At 36.8% G+C, this 22,305-nt stretch overlaps 4 non-coding genes across 4 annotated transcripts; 3 read left to right on the forward strand and 1 right to left on the reverse strand.

Moving 5' to 3' along the window:
• Window positions 1–1,235: 1,235 nt before the first annotated feature.
• Window positions 1,236–1,317, forward strand: TRNAS-AGA. Its single transcript has one exon. It is a non-coding gene; the product is annotated as a tRNA-Ser (tRNA).
• A 14,155-nt stretch (window positions 1,318–15,472) lies between these two features.
• Window positions 15,473–15,554, forward strand: TRNAS-AGA. Its single transcript has one exon. It is a non-coding gene; the product is annotated as a tRNA-Ser (tRNA).
• A 2,892-nt stretch (window positions 15,555–18,446) lies between these two features.
• Window positions 18,447–18,528, forward strand: TRNAS-AGA. The gene has a single exon. It is a non-coding gene; the product is annotated as a tRNA-Ser (tRNA).
• Window positions 18,529–21,971: 3,443 nt separating this feature from the next.
• Window positions 21,972–22,054, reverse strand: TRNAS-UGA. Its single transcript has one exon. It is a non-coding gene; the product is annotated as a tRNA-Ser (tRNA).
• Between the last annotated feature and the right edge of the window lie 251 nt (window positions 22,055–22,305).

A 22,305-nucleotide genomic window follows, 5' to 3' on the forward strand; every position in this document is an offset into this window, starting at 1 on the left:
GGTGTCCTGAGCATGGAGACCTTTAGTTTTCTCTCATGTGATATGAGTTAATCTTCCCTGGTTAATGTAGATTCTAGGGATGGTGTTGATGGCAATCTCATTCCTTCTGGAGGAACTTCCAGGTCACAGAGACCTTAGTTCTGAGACTGCTTCTTTAGTTCGAAGGACTCAGCAGGTCAAAACGCCACACTTTGGTGTATGTTTTGAGCTGTAACAAGGGTCCTTAGAAAATCTAACTCCCTCTCTCCTTCCCTCCCTTCCTTCCCCTCCTCCTCTTTCTCCATTATTCTCCTCCTTCTACCTCTTGCTCCCTCCGCCCCTTTTCCTTTCTTCTCTCTTCCTTCTTGTCCCATTTCATCATTTATCTATTTAGGCGACGTGATTTCTTCGCTTGCGATCATTTTTCTCATTTCTTAGATTAGCACATATTAGATAAAAACTAATTACAGTAATTTATGCACCCGAAGGGCTCAGGAAAACTCTATGACAGCTTTAGACTCTAAGGCCAAAACACAAGAAGAGGAAAAGAAAACATACCGCGTTGGTTAAATTTCGAGAAAAGGAATGCCTGCCTTGGCCAAAGATCAATTTTTAGGATTTTCCTTTTGGAATGTAACTTGTTTTCATAGGAACTCGTGAACTATCTACAAATTTCGTTCTTAACCCAACTGGAGCGTAGAAGCGCATTGTGAAATGCAAAGTGCTGTGCAAACGCAACGGGACTGATGCTCTCTTAGGATGGACATGGGCCTAGACGCTTAGAGACGTCAGAGCAAGGAGGAACAAGGAAGCTTTTCCGCATGGTTTTCTGTCCCTCTACCTGAGACACAAATCAGCAGTAGTCCCTCCCTGAAAGCCATTATCGTTCATCTAAGTGCCGTAAGGTCTGGAAGTTCCAATCAAAAGTTGTACGTGTCAGGCGTAGAACTAGGGTAAGGGGCTGATTCTACTTCCTTGCAAGGTGAGTTTGGTTCCAGGTGAGGGACGTACAGAAGCTTCAAGTTGTCTGGAAACGCTATAGCTGATACCGTGAGGACTCCCCGCGGCTGCCCGAGGGAGATTGGCCTCTTTTATCAAACTTTCAGTTAACTTCACCTTAGAGTTTGTATTCAACTTGCGGAGTACCGTTTCTCGCTCAGGATACCATTTTTTACCATATTTTCTTGTTTGAAGGTTTTCCTATGTTAGCTGGCAGGATTTCTCTTTTAGGATTTGAACGAGAAATGTGCGCCTGTGTAGTCGTGGCCGAGTGGTTAAGGCGATGGACTAGAAATCCATTGGGGTCTCCCCGCGCAGGTTCGAATCCTGCCGACTACGAGACGTTTTACCTCGCGCGTACATACCCAGCAAGGAAACTAGAATGTAAATTTGCTCTCTGTGTGAGGGAAAAACTCGTGATGGAGCTTCTGCATGCAAGTTAGGGGACAGATCAAGAACTTTCACAATCTCTTTTTCCTTAGCGGAGCGCAGGTCCCGCCTCCGTATTTCCTGCCTTCGAAACCCGGCTTGAAACCTCGGTGGAGTCCAGGGACGCCCCTTACAGGGTTTCCAACTCCCTTCTATACTCGCGAGGGCTTAAACCATGGTTAAATAGACGGGAACCAGTGCTCCACAAAGGAAGCTAGAAGGGGCACTTTTTTCTTCTTTTAAGGTTCTCACAAAGCTCCATCGCTGGCCGTCCCGCCGTGTGGTGTGTTCCGAGGAATGAAGGAGGAACTGGAGTGGAATCAAGGCAGGCGAATCCACATTCGACTTGGAAGCTGAGTCACATTGGCTATAGTGGATACAGGAAACGAACGGGTGACTATTGAGCAAAGACACAGGGAGAACAATGAGTAACTTCATGGGGATTTCCTCAGAACCCTATTCCTCGCCAAATCCTCGTTAGTATGGTGGTGAGCATCCCCACCTGTCACGCGGGAGACTGGGGTTCGACTCCCCGACGTGGAGTTAGCTTGAATTTTAGGAAAACATGCCTCTTAGTTCTTTCAGTGAAATGTTGGGTTTCTTTCTTTAATAAGGTCCCTTTAAACTACTGAAATACTAATTACAAAAAACATGAGATTTAGAAATCACCAGAGTCATACCAAGAAAGAAAGAGCAACTCCTCGGTGCAGAAAACAGGCCCTATGCTAATCAAGGTATCAAATCAGTATTGGGACAAACCAATATTATATATCTCTTTATATGAGTTAGTCAGAAGAGACAACGTCACTTTTGTGATATTCCTGGCAAAAATGAATAATCTGAATCAGAGAAAACATCAGACAAACTCAAAGTGAGGCACATTCTACAAAATAACTGACTTGTACTCCTCAAAAATAGCAATGTTACAAAACACAAAGAAAGGCTGAGCATTCTGCGTTAAAGACCATAAAGATATGATAGCTGAATGCAACACATGATCTGGGATTTTTCTCTTACTATAGAGGATGTTATTGGAACAATTGGTGAAATCTGAATACAGTATACAGATTAAATAATACTATCAGTGCTAATCCCTGATTGCATTAAGTGTTCTACCGTGCTATAACAGAATATCTTTGTTTTAAGAAAATAAACACATATTTAAAAAATACAAAAATATTTAAAGGAAAGGAGGTATGTGTCTTCAAACTCACTCTCAAATAGTTCAGAAATAGACATGTATATATATGAGAGAGAAAAAACAGAAAATTTAGTAATATGCTAAATATGCTAACATGGAGGGTAGGGTGAAAGGTACTCAGGAATATTCTGTATTATTTTTATAAGGATTTTGTCAGTCTGAAATTACTTCAAAATAGAAAGTTAAAAGAAGAAAAAAGTAATAAAACTGTAAATTAAAAATATACTCATTTAAATTTAAAAGCTCAAATGTACACTTTGAACAATGAATGTGAAAGAGGTGATGAATAGATTAATGAATAGGAATTTAGAACTAATGAAGGAATGGGATTCAAACATTATGAATGAACAAGGAAATTCATAACATGTGAGAAAGGCTGAATGAGAAATGAATGCGTAAAACAACATTGTTTGATAATGACTACATTTTGGGATATGAAAACAAAATGATACTATGATTCAAAACAGCAATAACCTTTAAGATGGAAAGGTATGACCAAATCCAAATCATTCTATCTATGCTCCTTTATAATGATAAATAAGGTTAGAATTAGAAGTACACCCAATATATACTTTGGATGAATGCTGAATGGTTAGATGCTAAAATCAGTATTTCTGTGAGCCATGGTCAAACTCAAACATCATTGTTCTTTTGATGGAGGAATAGTCTTCTAGCATGTAACAATAAATCTGAGATTTTGTTTTAAAATTAATTATTTTCCATTTTCTTATAAAATTTTTGTAGTCAAATTTATAAGTTAATATTTTTGTGCAGCAGTGTCAGTCAATAGATTATTTTTTCAGTAACACTGCTGCACAGTTGAGTGATTGATGCCCCAATCCTTTTCACCTAACACTGAATTTAATTTGTCTCTAGTACTTCTTTTCTTCTTAGACAAAATATTCTTTATTAAAGAGGAAAATGAATCATCATGGATAAGAACTATAAAGCAACTGTTTGAAGGCACTGACAAGCAATCAATACAAGCAAGGCTTGGAGGGCTACAATCCTTGAGGAAAAGGAAACATGAGATGAGTCACACATTCACAGGGCTTTCCTCCTGAGGGTGTGTTCTATACTGCACCATTCTGGAATAAAACTCACGTGAAAAGAAACAGTTGTACTAAACGGGGGAGACACTGGTCAGAGTTTGGGGCTACCAAAGTGCATAGAACCTGATGGTCAGATTTCAGGTTACAAGGGAACCACAGAGAAGAATCTCAAATTTCTATGTATAATAAACTCTCCATATGTCACTTGCTATTACTAAGTTGTACATACATACGAAGATGTTCCAAGACTGCAGAAGAGAGCAGCTGGAAGTCTAATCATCTGTAGAGATTCAGCAGCTGCGTGGTTCTAGGGAGACAGGTTATAGTTCTTGCTTCTCCCAGTTGGAGTGAACTCAGTCAAATGGCTGTCGTTTTCAGACTTCAGATGCATTACCCCTTAGCAGTAAGCGAAGAACTCTAGCAGTAAGGACCACATAAAAGGAGTAAGGGCTGTTTTCACAGTACAGAAAAACTAACCTACGCCAATTGTAACAAAGGTTCAATCTTTGTGTATCCAAGAAAACTCTGAATGTTTGGAAATAGAGCAGTACATGTCTCTATAATCTATCAGTCAAAGAAGAAAACACAATAGAAACTTCAAAATATTTTGAGCTGAATGATAATGAAAATAAGAGATATCATAATTTGTTTAATGCATTTAAAGCTATTTTAGAGGGAAATTTTTACTTTTAATTGCATGCATTAGAACAATGGAAAGGTTGAAAATTACTCATCTAACTCAAGAAACTGTAAAAAACCAGCAACTTAAATGCAAAAAGTAGAAGAAGCTATTTTAAAAAGTGCAGAAATCAGTAAACTGAAAAGCAGACATCTGTCAAAGAAAATCAACAAAGTAAAAGATTGGTTCTTTTAAAATATTGATAAAGTAGATAAACCCTGAGTAAGACTGATCAAAAAAGAGAATAAAATAACACATAAATACTAGCATTAGGAATGAAATAGATGATATTCATAAATATCCTAATGATATTTAAAAAATAAGAGGTACAATAAACATCTTTATGTCAATATATGTGAAACATTTGATGAAATGGACACATTTCTTGAAAAACACAATATATCACAACTGACACAAAGAACAATAAGAAATCTGAATTGTCCTATACCTATTATAAAAAATTAAATCCATAATTTAAAGAGCCATTCATATACACCTCCAGGCCTAGAGTCACTTGTGAATTCTTCCATACAACTAAAAGATAAATAATACCAATATTTCAGAAATCCTTTCTGAGAATTGAAAAAGAGAAAATATTTTTCAACTACTTTTATGATAGCCACATAATTCTGATCCCAAAATCCGAGAATGGACTACAAGAAGGGAATATTGCAGGTCAATATTTCTTATAAACATAACTCAAAACACTTAACCAAAATATCAGCAAATCAAATCAAGCATATTTTTTTAAAGTTGAAACATTATAACCGAATGGGATTTATTCTAGGAATGAAAACTTGGTTTAACATTTAAAAATGTAATTTACCACATTAAAAGAATAAATATAAAAACTAAATAATCATCTTAGTAGATATAGAAAAAGAATCTGATAAAATTCAACAATTCATGATAAACACTCTCAAAATGAGAATACATAGGAATTTCTTTAGCCTAATAAAGCTTAATTATGAAACACCTATAATGAACCTGAGTTTTGGAACATGACAAGAATGTCCACTATTATCACTTCTATTCAACCGTATAGTAAAAGTGATAGTGCAATAAAACATGAAAAAGAAATGATTGATACTAATTTTGGGAAATAAAGCCTTCATTGTTGAAAGATACCTTGATTATGAATATACAGAACTGAGAGGAGTCTAAAAAATGATTGGAATTAGCATGGTGCTGGCTTCATGGTCAATATACAAAATATCAAATATGTCAACATATACTAGCAACAAGCAAGTGAAAAATGAAATTTTAAAAATTCCTTTTTCCACAGTATTAGAAACATTAACAAGGTAGTAATAAATCTAACAAAAGTGTGCAAGAAATGTACACTAAAAACTACAAAACATTACTGAGATGAATTAAATAAGACTTAACTAAGTGAAGTAATGTACAAAGTTAGTATTTTAGAAGATTCAATAGTATTAGAATGTTAATTCTTCCTAAATTGATCAATAGATTCAATGAAATCCCAATCAAATTTCAGCAAGTATTTTTGTGAAAATTTACTATATATTGGTAAATGCAAAGGAACTTGAAAAGTCAAGTCAATATTGTAGGAGATAAATTAATCTTGAAGACTTATGCTGCCAATTTACAAAATATGTCATAGGTCAACTTAGTCAAGTAAGGATAGTGTGTTTGTTTGTTTGTTTATTTTTTTAGAGAGACAAGATTTCACTATGTTGCCTCTCATGAGGGCAGTAGTATCATCATAGCTCCCTGCAACCTCAAACTCCTGGGCTCAAGTGATCCTCCTATCTCAGCCTCCCCAGGAACTGGGACTCAGGTGTGCACCACCACACCCAGCTAATTTTTCTATTTTTTGTAGAGACGTGGCTCACTATGTTGCTTAGGCTGGATAGTTTTTTTAATGAATGATGCTGGAACATTTATTTTACCTGTAGAGTAAAATAAGCCTTGACTCCTACTTCACATTATAAACAAAATTATTTCATGATAGCTCTCAATGTGACAGAAAGAACAGTAATGTTTCTAGAAGAAATCACAGTAGAATATCTTCATGAACTTGAGCTAGGCAAAGATTTTTCAAACATGACATAAGGAACCTGAATCATAAAATAAGAAGATGAATTAAGATTTAAATTAGGATGTATTGACTGCAAAAGTCACCATTAAAGGAGTGAAAACACAGTCATGGAATGGAGATGGTATTTTTGATATTTCTTTCTATATCTATATGTAACCATCAAATGACTAAAGTCCAGATATATAAAGAACCCCCATAAATCAATAAGAATTAGATAAACAACCTAATTTGAAAATGGACAAAAGACTTGGCAGACACTTTAAAAAAGAGATTCCAAAATAGTCAATAAGTATATGAAAAGTCACATCATTAGTCATCAGAGGAATGTAAATTAAAAACAAAATTAGATAACCCTACACATCTACCAGAATGGCTAAAATTAAAATACCAATTGTTGTTAAGAATATTTTCATGTGCTAGTAGAAGTATAAATTGGGATAACAACTCTGAAAATAATTTTCGCCATAACTACAAAAGCTAAACATAATACTTCCTATGATCCAGAAATTCCACTACTTGAATATATGATAAATATAAAAACTATAAACAACATGCACAAGAATGTTCATAACAACTTTATTTGTAGTGGTAGATTTGAAACCACTTTAATATTCATCAGTAGTAGAATGGAAATGGAAATTGTGGTGTACAGATACAATGGAATAGTATGCAGCCATTATAAAGAATAACTACTGATACAATAACATAGATAAATCTCATAGCTATGTCTTGCAAAGAAAACACAGAACAGTACATACTTTTACACTTCCACTCACAGAAAGTACAAAAACAACAAAACTAATTTATAGTGATAGAAATCAGGAGAGTGATTGTCCTTAGGGGGAAGGACCGCACTGACTGGGATGAGACTAAAAACATCTTCTGTATTACTAAAAACTTTCTGTATTTTGATCATGCTGGTTGTTACACAGGTATATACATACATAAAAATTCATCAAGCTGTATAATTAAGATTTGTACTCTTTATAGTATACAAACGATACCTAAATTTAGAAAATGAGAAAAATTAAGGCAAAGTAATAATAGTTTAAGTCAAACAAAAGCTAGGAGAATTCTTTATTAGCAGATGTGCCTTATAAGACATAATAAAGGTTGTTCTTGGGCCTGAAGAAAAATAAAGTGTCTGAAAATTGGAATTAATAGATGAATTATTATAGCATGGTAGCTGGTTTCATGGTCAATATAAAAAAATTCAAATGTGTTTATATATATTAGCAACAAACAAGGGGAAATTAAAAATTCAAAGTTCTAGTTTCAATAGCATAAAAATGTCAACTGCCTAGAAGTAAATCTGAAAATAATTTGTAAGATAGCTACACTAAAACCTTTAATACAAATACTTTTCAATCTAAAAAGAGGCAAGGGAGCAGGAATTAGAGAACAAAGAACATATTGCTAAAATTAAAAGAAGAGCAAGATGGTAGACTTAAACTCAGCTAAATAAATACTTATTTTGAATATAAGTAGACTAAATATTTCAATTAAGAGACAGATTGTCATATGGAAAAAAAATTGCCCCAAACTATATGCTCAGTGTAGGCATACACTTTAAACATCTGGATATAAAAAAGAAGTAAAGCAAAAAAATGTAAAAGATATATCAGAACAAGTAACCAAAAAAGATAAACTAGAATCACTTTAGTAATATTAATTTTATATATTATAGACTTTCAAGGGATAAGCATTAATAAAAATACTGAGGCTATGTCATAACCTCAAGAGTCAATTTATTAGGAAGATATTACAATCCTATATTTCTATGCACATAAAAATAGCTTCAAAGTATAGAAAGCAAATAATTGAGAGCTGAATAGAGAAATATAAAAATCCATAATCATAGTTGAGTATTTCACTTGTGGGTTTGTTTGTTTGTTTTGTTGTTGTTGTTGTTTTTTATAGAGTCTCACTCTTTTGTCCAGGCTAGAGTGCCATGGCGTTAGCCTAGCTCACAGCAACCTCAAATTCTTGGGCTCAAGCGATCCTTCTGCCTCAGTCTCCTGAGAAGCTGGGACTGCAGGTGCGTGCCACCACTCCCAGCTTATAGTTGAATATTTTAACCTTCTATCAAAATAACTAATGGGACAAACAGACAAAAATTTAGTAATAGAGAAATTTTGTGTAATAAGGTTAATTTCAACTGCAGGATATCTAGGCTTTTGAGGTACACATGGAAGATTTACCAAAGTCACCATGTGCTGAGTTTAACATAAGTCTCAACAAATTTCAAAAGACTGACATCACACAGAGTATTTTTCTGAGCATAGTGTAATTAAATAAATATAAATAACATGAATAAATAGAAAATTCCCAAATGTTACAAAATTAAATAGTATAGAACTAAAAAACCCCATGGGTCAAATAACTTTTAAAAAATGAAACTATAGGGCTGGGTGCGTGTGGCTCACACCTGTAATCCTGACATTCTGGGAGGCTGAGGCGGGAGTATTGCTTGAGCTCAGGAGTTCGAGACCAGCCTGAGCAAGAGCGAGACCCCATCTATACCAAAAATAGAAAAGAAAATTAGCCAAACAACTAAAAAAGAGAAAAAATTAGCTAGGCATGGTGGTGCGTGCCTGTAGTCCCAGTTACCCGGGAGGCTGAGGCAGGAGGATCACTTGAGCCCAGGAGTTTGAGGTTGCTGTGAGCTAGGCTGATGCCACGGCACTCTAGCCTGGGCAACAGAGTGAGACTCTGTCTGAAAAAAAAAAGAAAGAAAAAAGAAAAAAAATGAAACTATAAAATATTTTTAACTGAATGATAATGAAAATAGGATATATCACAAATTATAGCATGAAGTTAAAACAGTGCTTAATGTCTAATGTCAAATTCAATACCAAAAGAGAAGAAAATTTGCAGTTGAATGATCTAAGCTTTCATCCCAAGAACCTAATTTTAAAATCTAATAAATTAAATTTTAAAAGGTTAGAAGGAAAAATATAACAAGAATAAGAGCTCTAATCACTGAAAAAGAAAAGAAAAATAGAGAAAATAAACAAAGCAAAAATTTGCTTCTTAGTAAAACTGTTACCTCAAATCAACTTCTTTTTAATGGAAAAAAATATCAAGGATAAAAAGAGAACAACATTAAATATCTTACTGATCTCAAGACGACAATCATAGGATATTAATGCACAGCTTTAGAACAATAAATTTGACAATAGAGGATAAATGGCAGGTTCCTTCTTAAACACAACTTACCATATAGACTCAAAAATAAATTATAAGTTCAAGTAATCTGAAGTCTATTAAAGAAATGAAAACCATAATTATCTTCTGTATTAGTTTGCTAGGGCTGCCATAACAAAACACCACAGTCTGGGTTGCTTAAACAACAGAAATTTATTTTCTCACAGTTCTGTAGGCTAGAAGTGCAAGATCAAAATGTTGGTAGGTTTGGTTTCTTCTGAAGCCTCTCTGCTTGGCTAGTAGATGACTGCCTTCTTGATGTGTCCTCACAAGGGCTCTGTGGCACCAGATGCATCCCTGATATCTGTGTGTTCAAATTTCTTTTTCGCGTAAGGACACCAGTCAGATTGGATTAGGGCCCACTTTAACAGCCTCATTTTGACTCAATAACCTCTTTAAAGGCTCTATTTCCAAGTACAGTCACATTCTGAGGTACTGGGGTTAGGGCTTCAACATACAAGTTTTGAGGGGACACTATTCGGCCTATAACACCTTTTGACAAAGCAAACACTATGCAAAAATGGATTCATTGTTGCAATCTTAAAACATTAAGAAAAAAGTAATATCTCACTCTTCAGAAAATAGAAAAAGTGAAAACTCCTCCCAATTCATTTTATGAGGCCAGTATAATCTTCATACTAAAATTTGACTAAAGAAAAAATTGCTCAGGCAACCTTTGTGTTAAACATTCTAGATGCAAAACTACTGAACAAAATAATAGCAATCAGACCCAGTAATATGCAGAAAGAACAGTCAAATCTTAAGCCATAATGTGCATTTCAGTAACTTGAAATTTAATATTAAAAATCAATCACTTTAAATTTACCACAGAGTATAAGAGAGAAAAACCAAATGATCATATTAGTAGATGCATAAAAGTATTTGACAAAATTGAACACCATTTATATTGCTGAAAAAATTTTAAATATTTAACACTTTCTCCCAAATATTGAGACCAAGACAAGCACAACCACTATCACCACTGCATTTCTTAGGCCATGAAATAAGATGAGACAAAGTATTAAAAGATATTAAGATTGAAAATGAAGAAATAGGGCTCCCATCATTTGCAGATAATATGATTATGTGTTTGGAAAATCTTCAAAATCTACAAATTATTAGAATCAATAGTGAAAATAACAAGTTTGCTAGATACAAAAACCAATATCCAAATACATGTTGTATTCATATATACTCACAAAAAATGGACAATAAATTTTTTAAATGTCATTTAAAATAGCAAAAAAACTATCAACAATCTAACAATAAATAATAAATGTATAAAAATGTGTAAGAGTGATACAGCAATAGCTCCAAATCACTTTGCAAGAATGTTTAAATATCTACATAAATGAAGAGATATAACATATTCATTGATTGAAAGGCTCAGATTTAATGTAATTGAAATAAAATATTCAAACAGGACTTTTGGTAGACCAGACAAGTTGTTTCTAAAATGTATGTGCAAGTGGAGAGTATCTAGAATAGCCAAGGATATTTTGCAAAAGAAGAAACCTGAAGGACTTTTACTACTACAAAACAAGACTTATTCTAAAGATATGCTGATTAACAAAGGTGTTACTGGCATAAAGATAAAGAGACAAATGAAACAACATAGATATGTTCATATAAAACCACATATATATATATGACAAAGTGTTACTGCAATTCAAGGGGGGAAATGATAGATTTTTCAAAAGGTGGTGCTGAATCAACTGGATATACAAAGGAAAACAATGTGGACATTGATGTTTTCCCTAAACTTATTCAAGATGGATTAAAGAACTAAATGTGCAAGTTAAAATAATAAAAGTTATGAAGGAAAAAAGGAGACTATTTTCATGAACTTCTGGTTGGCAAATACTTCCTGTTTAATAAGCACAAAAAGCAATACCATAAAAGATTGATAAATTGACCTATTTTAAATGTAAGAACTTTAGTACACCCAGACAACAGTGTGAAAAGGCAAGGCACAGAGTAGGAGAAGATATCTGTAGTACATATATATGACAAAGGACTCATGTCTAGGATATATAAAGAATTCCTTAAAATGAATAAGAAAAAGACTATAAGCAATAAATCAGTTGATGAAGTCTAGGTAGAGTCTCCTGGGGAAATGGCTGATAAACTGGTCACTTACAGTGAGGTACTCTTTCAAGGATAGTGCCAATCAATCAGTTTCCTCTCAGTGCAATGCTGACATATTATTTATAATCCTCTGGGAAAACTCAATTTTGGCAGAGCATTTCAGCTTCGATGTCTGTACAGGGTAGAGTAGGTTGGCAGTAACCATCTATTTCCATCTTCTTCAAGTGAGCTTTACTTGACTACAGAGGCTAGAAGGTTAAAACTGCATTTCCCTAACTCCTGCAGTTAGGGTTCTAGATTTAAACTTTGCCTCGGAGTTTTCAAATATGGAAATAAGGCACCATATGTTTCCGTTATTTTTTGCTCACAAGCATTTTCATGAACTCATTGGGATTTTCTGCAGAGGAATGCAAGGTGAGGAACATTAGTTATTTGCTAATTCACATCTGGGAGGCATGGTGGGCTCCAGAACACGTGATTCTCAAAGTATGGTTTTCAGACCAGCAGCAGTAGCGACTGGCAACTTGTTTAGAAATATAAATTGCTTTCTGACTGTTCTGTGTTTTCTTTAGAGTCTGCAGTTGTCTATTTGGCATCCATTGATCATCCATCACAGGGCGAAACTATAGCCAAAGTTGTTTACATCTCCTGCTATCCAGAGCCCACACTCTGAATGACCTCCTGTATCTAACTCTCACAAGCGAAGCCAATGTTTCCCCTACCCTAAATCAACCAAGCATCAGATCCCAGGCAACTAGGGACAGCCCCTGTATCCTAAAGCCTGACAGAATTATTCAAACTAACCAATCCTAAACTATATACCCTGACCTGCCCTACCTTCCTCGTGGCAACCCCGATAAACACTGTAGCTTATGTTTTCTCCTCACTTCTTTCTACCTACTCACTGACACTGGTACTTCCCCATGTGGCCCTGCATGGTGGGCTGTGCTTCTCCTGTCTAGGGGAACTGTAAATAACATTAAAATTTTCTTTCAATGGCACTGAGCTCTCTGTGTCTTCACTCAGTCACCTTTATAAATTAAGACCTGGGCAAAAATCACTGACTGACTTGCTTTCTGTCATGATAAATTAGATTTCATGCTAAATTTTGAGAACTACAGCCCTAGAGAGAACCCCACTGTTGCAGAAGTTTCATGATGCCTGACCTACAGTTCCTTGAAATTAACAATCCTAGTGACAGAATCTTGATTTCTTACTTTCTTGATTGTGGAGACAATAACAGCCTCCCTGAAGATCATTTCTTTGGGAGTTGTTTTAGGAATAATTCCTGCAGGCTCAAATTAGAGCTGACATCTCCCTTTATCCCTCTCTTCCCAAAATTTTGTAAGCTTTTGTATTCTTTATTAATTCCTTTTGCTTAAAATAGCTTGAGAGGTTTTCATTTTTAAGTAAATTTTTAATTGCTGCATAATATAACACAATATTGATACACAAAAGTGCATAAACCATAATTATATAGCTCAAGAAATTTTCACAAAGTGAACATACCTATGTACCCAGACTGAGAAACAGAACCATTCTCAAGATTTCCAGCGGGTCTCCTCATGGCCTTTTTCCACCTTCAACAATCACCTTCCTGATTTCTAACACTACAGATTTGTTTTGTCTGTTTTGAACTACAGTATATATAAACAAAATCATGTATGACTTTGTGTCTGGCATCACTTCAATATTATGTTTGTGAGATTATTCCAACATTTGTGTAATTGAAAAATCTTTAATCTTATTGCTCTACTATTCTTTGTATAAAAAAAACCTGTTTATCCTTTCTATTGTTGAGGGACTTTAGACTGTTTTTAGTTTGGACCTGAAATGTCTATAATAATTTTGTTTCCTGTGGCTGAACTTTTATTCATTTCTTTTACCTGCATTTATTCTGCTGTGCTTTTTTTTTCTTCAGTCCATATAGATGAATGATGAGAAAAATAAACAAGGATGAAGCTGTCAAAGATCTCTGTTCATTTTATTCTAAGTAAAAAAAGAATTGATCCAATAAATTTAGTTTTCATTAATATTAATCATTGCAATTTTCCTTTTTTACTGAGATTTTTTAAAGCATGACAAGTTTCTGGTATTTCTTCAATATTTAACTTCCTTCAAACTAGAGTTCCAAAGTGTGAACTTTGATCACACAAATTAAGTCATTTTTGTCAACTAAAACAGATTTGAGAAACCAGGGGGAAAAAGCACTCAGGGCACAAAACATTGCTCCAAAAATGTAACTCTCTGCAAGCCTGGCAGCTGAAACAGCCAGGTGTATCTAATGGCTACTGAAACAATCTGCTGCAACACTAAGACTAATTTTGCTCACTGCCATCACTTACCAATCAGAACTTGCCAGCTCCTCAAAATCTTACTAGTGCCAATGAAATTTTTCAAAGAGAAATATGTAACATTTGTCCTTTATTATGAAACCTCTAACCTCCTCTTTGTTCTTGGGATATACTAAAGACCACCCGTTTGCCTGTGTGCCCCGAACTGCAATTCTATTCTCCCAAACAAAACATTTTAATTTCAAAAGTTTGTGTCTATATTTCTTTGACAAAAAGAATTTAACGAAATGTTATATGCTTGTTAAAAATGTGTAGACCAAATAAAAGGAACATATAATTAGTTATGGCAACACCTAGATCACAACTTATATTTTACTTTAAATTTGCATTTAGTCATGTCCTAACTTGACATGGTTTTTAAAGTATGTTTATGTGATTAAAATTCATTTTGATAGGAAAGACAGTTCAAATCATAGACTGCTCAGTTAGATATGGAGTCTGGCTCCCTTACCCCAAACTCAGCTTAATACTCCCCTCAGAACAGACTTTCCTCCATTAAATCATGTGGTTTCTTAGAGTTGATTTTATCTCTGTATGTAAGCAATCTCTCTTCATCCCCCTTACCCTGCCTTCACTCTTCTTTCACCCCTCTCCTCCCTCCTTTTCTTCTCTGTTTAGATGTCACAATAGATCCCTCTGTCATCGGTGTCTTCTCTCCCCGCCTCTCTTTCTCCTCCTCCCCTCCCCCCTCCCTTCCCCCTCCCCTCCCCCTCCCCCTCCCCCTTCTTTTAAAAATTAGATTGAGGCCCTCTAAGCAGGGTAGACAAAATAAGTCTCAGGTCTTGGGAAAGCACTATGATTGAGAAATTAAAGTCGAAATGTAAGAGGGAGAAAAAGTTGATTTGAATTGGTTAAATCTAAGGGAAGAGAGGAGCCCCTACATGGACCAGAAATCAAACCAGAGTATGAGCCTGCCCTAAAGATTTACCAATATCACAGCGAGAGGACATAGAGGAGGCTTTTCCACATAATTTTTCGTGCCCTCCACCTGGGACACAAATCAGCGGAAGCAATTCGGTGCCTGGAATCCACTGCGATGGCGCGCCTGCTTGGGCTCAGGGAAGTGCGAACATCCCGGACTAGAGGAGGGTTCGGACCTGACTGCCCCTCGGTACCGGGGAGGCTTGGTGCCAGCGGTGGCGAGTACAGAAGCCTGGCTGGAGTCTCGGGGCAGGCAGGCGCTAGCTGGGTGTTACCTGACAGACCTGAAGTTTGCTGGAAACGCCAATGCTTATGGGATGAGGACTCTGCCTCTCTCATTTCAGAGCTCTCAATTCCCAGGGTTGTCGGAAAGAATGACCTCCTTTCCTTAAATTCTCACTTCACCTCACCTTTTCCGATAAAGCCGTCAAAGACAGAAATTTGCACGCATCACCTGCTACGTGATTTCATCAATATGTTAAAGTCCAAACTGTGACAGCTGTAGTCGTGGCCGAGTGGTTAAGGCGATGGACTAGAAATCCATTGGGGTTTTCCCGCGCAGGTTCGAGTCCTGCCGACTACGGGGTTGTCTTTTGTCTGACAATCTGAAGTTGACTAGAAAGGAACATCCTATAACCGGTCCCTATCACAACTGTGCGGCCTTTTTGGCTAACCTTGTTCTGCTCTGACATTCAAATCCCTGTAGCTACTGGGTTCCCGTGGGGCTAAGGGTACGGATCTCTCTTCTTATTTTTTTTTCCACTTGTATAAAAAGAAGCAATCTCTGAGCAAAACGCAGAAAATGCTGCCTCATTTCCTGTCTCGAAACCCCTGCCTTGAATTTTGTTCTCCATGGAATTGTGCCCATGGAGAACACAAATATTTATACTTGTGAACTCTCTCACATATATGTCTTATTTAGAAAAGTAAAGTCTATCAAATGCTTTCTTCATTGCCTCGTTTGCAGGGGCTTGAACTTAAGATAGCCTGTATATGGGTCTAGAAACATTGCATTATCCAGAAAATGAATCCTGTCTTACTGGTTCAGTTAGCCCAGGATCTAGGACAAGGCTGAACAGAGAAGGCTCCTCCATCCCAAGCACTTTCTTTTCAGCACAGTAGTGTTTATTCTCTCTTACCTCCTGGAATAAAGGAGTTCATTTCCCGCATGGGAATGCTAAATCTTTTCAATGAATTTTGTGATTCTGACAATCTGTTTCTGTTCTTTTTTTAACATTTCATTTTTACATAATATCTGATTTATGGAAAAGTTGCAAGAATAGTACAAAGAAGTTTCATAAATTCTTTACCCAGATTCTCCAATGTCAATAATTTACCATATATGCTTTGTTTCTATTGATGGATATGCAAATTTGCATATATAATCTTTTTTCTAAACCATTGAGAGTTTCAGACAAGATGTCCCTTTAACACTAAATATTTCATTGTATATTTTCTAAAAACAGAGGCTTTCTCTTTTCTAAACATTGAACAATTACAAAAATCTATAAATCTTGTTAATCTTTTGCTAGTTGTGCAAATCCTTTATTTCATGAAAAAATACATTGCATTTACTTGTCATGTCTCTTTTGTCTTTTAATCTAGAAGAGTTCTTCAGTCTTTCTTTTTCTTTCATTTTGTTGACTTTTTAAAATAAGTGGATTAGGCATTTTTTTACAATGCCCCCTCAATTTGAATTTGTCTGATGTTTCCTCTGGAAGTGAGGTAGTGTCCTTCATAGTTCTTCATATCAGGACACACAGGATATTGATTAATCCTAATACTCACTATGCTAATTGTGATGAATTAAGGTCCTATCAAGTTTCCCCACTGTCAAGTTACCTTTTGTATTATTCATCACATGATTTTTGCAGCTCACTTATTTTTCATTATATTTGGTTATTTGGAAAAGAAATTAAAGGAAGATGAAATTTAATAGTTGAGCAGACGAACAGGAACAATTTGTCAGAGCCAAAAAACTCAATGAAAGGATCCAGCAGTCTTATCTGAGTGTGAACCTCTGTGTTCTAGGTGATAGATAAGGATACACAGGACTATACTTAAAAGGAAAAAAAAATCAGCCAGTGAAAAATACACTTATTAAAACAAAAATCCAAATACAGTTTGAACATTAGATACAACAGGTAAAGAGGAAATTAGTAAATATGAATTTAGACCTGGTGAATGCAAGAAATGCAAAATTCTGTGTAAACAAGGAAATTAATAAACATTGTTTTTAACAATGATATTTAAGATTTAGATACCAGATGACAGTACTATACAGCAGTATCATGCATGGTTGGAGGGTGAGAATCAAATCAAATCATTCTGTGGTGTCATGATTTTGTACCAAAATGAGAGGTTCATTGAATGCTGAGTGTTAAATCTACCAAATATTTGAAGAGAAAATAATACCATGTCTACATAAACTTTTCCAGAAATTGAAAGGGGAGGAAACACCTTCCTACTCATTTTATGAGGTGAATATTATTCTATCAAAACCAGACCATAGCTTGATAAAAACAAAAATTATGAACCAATGTTTCTTATGAAAATAGGTGTAAAAATTCTTAACAAATGTTAGCAAATTGAATCCAGTAATTTTTAAAAAGGATAATATGACATGACCAAGTGGGGTCAAGTCACATTGAAGCAAGTCACACTGTTTGAGATTCTTGACTAAACAGTCCGGTACCTCCCCCGGACCAAAACTCCACAGCAGTAGGGGATGGAAGTTATTACCCTATCATTTTTATTAAGATTAAAGGTGCCTTAATAAGTAGAAACCTTTATTTAACCCTGCGATAGGAATGCATCATATCATTCCCTTACTGATTAACATATTACTTTTCTCTGCTATTCCATATAATGCTGCAAAAGACATCTTTATATCATAACCATGTAAACCATCAGCTCTTTTTGTCCTATTTCCACCTCGCTGATTTCACACAAGCTAGCCAATCTCCCTTTCTCTCTTCAATGTACTTATGGGTGTTCAGGACTATTGGAAGACACGTTGTTGAAAAGCAATGGATGAGCAGGAGGTGGAAGTTAGGGTCTGACTCCACCTCGGAATAAGCAGTTTACTTCCAATTCCCGAGACTCAAGTGCCTGAGCTCAGACCACAGCCTAGTCCGGGAGCTGGTGGGAACTCGCTCAGTGTATACTGTCTTGAAGTGTTTATTGTTTGCTTGGCACACTGATGCTCGTGCGGTGAGGACTCTCATCCCCGTACTCTTGACTGTTCAGTCAGCACAAAAGGTTGACTTTTTGTTTTTTTTTAACCAAACCCTCATTTTACCTGAAGGTTTGCATTCAACTCACAAAGCCGATTTTCTTGCACACTAGATAGTGTGTATCCTGATTTGTGCTTCTTCATGTCTCCCACCAGGGGCCGGGGATGGGGAGGCGGGGAGGCGGGGAGGGGGCGGGGGCGGGGGGGGGGGAACATACACTCACGAGAGATCGTGCAGTTGTAGTCGTGGCCGAGTGGTTAAGGCGATGGACTAGAAATCCGTTGGGGTGTCCCGACGCAGGTTCGAGTCCTGCTGACTACGGATGCTCCATTTTAGACAAATTAAACGAGAATTAGTGGAAAGAAGAAATCGAAGCAAGTTACATTGTGCGAAATTCTTGACTAAAGTCATCCGGTGCTTCGCCCAGGACACAATTAACTCCACAGCAAGAGGAGATGGAAGTTACTGCTCTATCATTTTTACTAAGATTGAAGTAAAATAAGTAGAACCTTAATCATTTTCCCTTCAACGGAGCCTCCGCTCAATTCTCTGGAAACCCTCGCGTTTCCCTGCCCTCTAAACACACTTGAAGGCTAGACAACTCTTGATAGTATTTTCTTCCCCTATGGAAATGAGCCCTAGTCAGAGGTCACAGTTTTTGGTTAATTAGTACAGAGTGTCTGTGGAATCAACGAGTCAACTGCTTTGGTCGCTCGGTTTCGCTGCTTGCAAATCTAGTACGAGAAACACCGTCAGAGGAATCGACGCAACTACTGTCAAAAGAGCAGGCTGTCCACCCACCGGACAGTTTTGGCTCAGGCGGCAGTGGGTTGAGTGACACGGCCGAGGGAAGCGCCGCAGCGAGACTTGGTTGGTCGCGGACGAGTCCGTATGGGTTCAGGTTTGTAGATTCGCCAAATATGATCAACTTAGTAGAACACAAACCTATAGACTCAAAAGATGTAGCCAATAGTGCTTCACTTATTAGAGGTAGACTAGACAACGTTAGTTGCCTGCTGTTTCCTCGTTAGTGTAGCGGTGAGTATCCCCGCCTGTCACGCGGGAGCTCGGGGTTCGACTCCCCAGCGGACGCCCAGGGCGTTTGTTAGGCTGCTTCCGTCCTCCGCTATGGTCCCCTACTGGACTCCGGGGGAAGAGCTGCAGTGGCATCTCACCACCACCCAACCAGCCCTTAATCAAGTCAATTCTAAGACGTCAAAGCTACAGATACTTTAAGGCCCAGAGGAGAATCTACGTTTAAATGACAGAGGGTTTAGGATACTTATTGAAAGTTAGTAAGAATATGATTGGCGTCTGCCTCCTACTGGCATGCTGGAGAGAATAGCTGAGGCAGTGTAGAAGGACCATAAAGCCCATGTTGGTGTCCAAGTCCATCTCCTGGCCTTTCTCCCTCCCGCTCCTCTTCCATCTTCTTCTTATTTTTCCACGTGTTCTTTGCTTCTACCTGGACTTTTTCTTCCCAACTTTCTTCTGTATGAGAACCAAAGCAGCGAGTCTCTGAATTTACACTTGTTTCCCAAATCTACTGTAAAGCCCAGATAAACATTCTTTGTCCCTGTATGTGCTGGAGAAGGTAGGAAGAACAGACTGGGGCCAAGGAACTCCACCTTGGACCCTCTAAGCTGTAAGACAGGCATTTAACATAATGAGTACTAGCGGGTAAATGCAACAAATTTGTGAACTTTTCTCTAACTGACCTAATTTTCATTTTTTATTTTTAAATCCCATTCCTTTACAGCCTGTGTTGTTTGACTTTCAAATCCAGCCATCTTTGGACCAAATCAGATGAGTAACAAAACAAGAAACTAAATCTTTCAAACGTCATACTATGAAACACACAGCAGAGAAACTGTTCCAAACCATGATGTGCATGATAAACTTCCTAACTTCAAGTTTTTTTAACACCATTTTATTTGTATATTTCATGGTAATACCATAGTAAAAACAATTCCACAAAGAATTAAATCCCAAAGATTAGATCCCAAAGATAAAATAACTGCTCCAGTCATTTGCTTAGTTTACAAATTCTGATCACTCGGAACAGATCTCGGTTAGTAATTTCTGCTCTAACATCATCCTACTCCATAACCATCCTGTAACTAAGCCTAGCCCCCAAAACTCTTATCTGCTTTACCCTTCCCTTTGAGACACTATTGAGACTCTTTCAAAATGGGGCTCTCCCTTGCTCAGCTGGTTCAATAAACCCAGTTTACCAAGATTAACAGGCTTTCCTGTTGGTCTTTGTATGGGGCTCAATGTGAGTTTTGCTTTTACTCTCAAACCAGAAATTTTTCTGGACTTGGCATCTAGTGGTTAGCCTTGACATCTACTTCCTATGGTTTAACAAACCTTTCTCACTCTTGGGCTCTGGAGTTTTCAGGAGGAGAAGACACAACAGGTGTGGTACTCTTTATAAACTAATCATTTAGATGAAGCTACAATCACAATCACTGCTAATATTGCTCCAAAACAGGCAAAGCCTCATTGCTGTTAAATAATATTTCTTAAACTTGGGATAACAAAACACTTAATGCACAATAGGCAACAACCTCACACTGCAGACTAGCAACTTAGAGATTTATTTACAGAGAAAACTGAATAAAAGAGTTAGGCAGTAGCATTAATTTTCAACTGTAGGCAGTGGCAATGAAAGCACTCCTGATCTGCCACCATGTCCACCCCAACTGTTTGGCTCCCTGGCCATAGACACAAACACAGGCAAAGTTCAAGTTCAGCCCTGCCACTTACTAGCTGGGTGACTTGAGTCAAATTATTTTATTCCCATGGGTCAGAGTTTCCAGATTTGGAGAAAGAAGGTAATAGTAGTATTTACTGTGTATGGATGTTGTATTTATCATACAAGTTAACATACACAAAGCCTTGAAAAAATATGTATATAATAAATGCTTGATAAATAGGAGCAGATATTAAAATCATTTCCATGTGTAAAGTACTCTAGTCTGAGACTTCTAACCACTTGTTTAAAAAAAAAAATATTCCCTGTAGTACTTGTGAAAAAGTGACTTCACATCCATATTTAAGAAAGTCCTTGGTGTAGGTATCACTCTACTGTTTGATGTCGGGCAAGTCAATCATCATTTTCTATAATACGTCTTTAAAATAGGACTAATATTACCTAATTGATAGGATTATATTGGTAATTAAATTGGTGAGATAATGCATACAATGCTGATTCAGTGCCTACAACACAATAACGGTTCAAAAAAAGGGTAGCTGTTAGAGTAAATAGTTTTTTGTAAATCTCGAGTTCCCTAGAACAGATGGTAGCAGAAGTCATCTCTACCACAGGAGAGGATGGAGTCTGATCTGGATGCTCAGAGCAAATCCAAGTTGGCCATGGCTTGTAATCGAGGAAAACAGAATTGCCTTCCTCAAATCAGGATTAACGGCCAGTTAGGTTCATGCCACAGTAGATCCCCTCCTCCACTTGAGATTGATGTCAATTTTGAGACTGTGTCTGAAATTGGAGGAAGTTATTTGACTCAGAGAGTAACTCAGAGGTAAGCGAGGTGCCAACAAATCTGACAATTGGAAGGCACTGCAGGGTTATCAACTCAGATGACAGCTAGAATGCAGTAGTATTACTGGACCTCAGTAGTACTAGGCAGGGCTGCCGACGAGGGTGACAACAACTAGAATGTAGGAGTTTTGCTTGGCTTTGGGGTGCCGCAAATGGAGTACTATTTAGGAACAACTGAAACTTACAGGTGGAAGATAAAAACCGTAGTCAGCAGGATTACGAACCTGCGCAGGGACACCCCAATGGATTTCAAGTCCATCGCGTTAGCCACTCGGCCATGATTACTTAAATTGCACAGGTACTTTGTTAAAGTATTTGAGGATGTGAGCAGTGTACTAGTCTTGGGTAGTGGAATTGATATGATAAATAAAGGACTTTTTGGCGTGTGGATACTAAGTCTGGTAACAAAGAATTTCCTAGGTACATTAAGAGCTTCTAGCTCTTAAGTGAAAGAAGTCATCCACAGTACACTGAAATTCAATTGAGGAGGGTGATATTCAAAGGAGCATTCCCAGACAAAAGATGTTAATTTTAGC

The sequence above is a fragment of the Lemur catta genome, chromosome 5 (assembly GCF_020740605.2).
Source record: "Lemur catta isolate mLemCat1 chromosome 5, mLemCat1.pri, whole genome shotgun sequence".
NCBI lineage: Eukaryota > Metazoa > Chordata > Mammalia > Primates > Lemuridae > Lemur > Lemur catta.